Raw genomic sequence first — 1,781 nt, 5'->3', positions numbered from 1 at the left:
AAAGAAAGAAAGAAAGAAAGAATCTACTGCAATTCCGTGATTAGCTCTGGTGTCTTCTGACCCAGTCGGTGGGTGGAAAGAGCCCAGCTGAGCAATATGGCTCCAATCTCTCTCTTGTGCTCAGACAATGGCACTCAGATGAGGGCCGGAGTGGCAGCAGGGTAGTGAGTGTGGTTACCCTCTGGCAGCTGGCAAATATCACTATCTCGGTTTAGTCTCAAAACTCTTACAAGTGACCCACTATGCTTGGGCCACCTGGTTTTCTTATAGTATGGTGTCCTCAGGACAACCAGCCTGCTTGTGTGGTGGCATAAAGGATTCACTGCCTTTTGTGACCTTCCGTAGGAAGTCACTTGGCTAAAGCCACTCACTTCCACCGCATTTGTGGTGATAAGCTCGCCCACTCACAAGAGGAAAGGAATTAGACCCAGCTCTTAATGGGGCAGCAGGGAGATGCTAGAACATGTGCAGTGGAGAGGAGATGGCTGCCATCCTGGGAAAATGCCATCTGCCTGAAGCACCTTTAGCTGTGGAGGGCAGGACTGTGGCGCCACAGGACTGACCCCTTCCTGTATCTACAGGTCACCCACGTCTTCTCCAACATCAAGGTATGTGTCCGATTTGTATCTTTTCAACACATGGGCATAGACACAAAGTTCTGGGCTGGGCACTATGGAGCCCGCCTGACCAACTGCAGCATGACTGTGCAAGTCAGCCAGCCCTAGTCAACGGTGCTCTTCCTGCAAGCCCGCCTGACTGTGCCTTCCAGGAGCCAGAGCCATTGGCTGGGACCCCTCACTAACCAAGTGCTTGTGCCTCAATCACACATTGGGGACTCCAGCCTTCGGGCTCTGCAACTACTGAAAAAGGGGTTTCCATCAGATCTACCCGCTGCTGCTGCCTTATCTCAGGGAGATGTTCCACTTAGCCTAGACTCCTGGTGTGGGTGGGGCATGCTGGTCCTGTAGAGGGCATCTTACCCTCCATCCTCCCTCCCAGCATCCCTTGGCAACAGCCCAACCCCTCTGACCCGACCCTAAGGTTGGCCTCATCCGTTCTGCTTCAGACACTCTCCTGGTCCCTTCAGGGAAGCCTCCACAAGCCTCTAAACTTAGCTTGGTCACTTACAGCTACCAAGTTCTAGCCACTCCATATTATGATCTCCACCTCTTGGGGCTTCCTAGCCTTCCTAGCTAGGAGCTTGTCTTGAAGCTGAACATAACTAGGTCATAAATAAATAAATAAATAAATAGGCAGAGAAAAATCTGCCCATAAGATTGCTCTGAAAAATGAGGAGCTATTTCAAGCCCAGCCCTGATCCTGAAGAACCTCTGTAATTGCATGATATTTATTTATTTATTTATTTGCATTTTGGCTTTTTTTCAAACAGGGAATAATCTGTCAGTATCATGTATCTACTGCTTATACACAATAAATTTCTAATTTTGCCAAAATTACTTCAGATGTTTGTAATACACTCTCAGGGCTACTGCCTTGGTTATTACTTGGATCAGGAGAACAAAATGTGAAGCGAGGGGCTGGCCAAATAGCTCAGTGGATTAAAGAGCCTGCAAGCAGGTGCAGGGGTCAGGAGTTCAACCCCCGGGCCTGCTGTGCCGGCCCCGCCCCCAGGGCACCCTGAGAGGGCAATTGAGACTGGGCATGGTGGCACACGCCTGTAATCCCAGCCTTTGGGAGGCTTAAACAGGCGGATCACTAGGAGTCCTATCTAGTAGTGAGACCCTGAACACCCTTCCCTAAAATACAAAAGAAGAAAGAAA

This window comes from Octodon degus, unplaced genomic scaffold, assembly GCF_000260255.1.
Source record: "Octodon degus isolate 3935 unplaced genomic scaffold, OctDeg1.0 scaffold00083, whole genome shotgun sequence".
In the NCBI taxonomy this organism is placed as follows: domain Eukaryota; kingdom Metazoa; phylum Chordata; class Mammalia; order Rodentia; family Octodontidae; genus Octodon; species Octodon degus.
The sequence above is the reverse complement of the archived record's forward strand: the minus strand, read 5'-3'. Positions refer to the sequence as shown.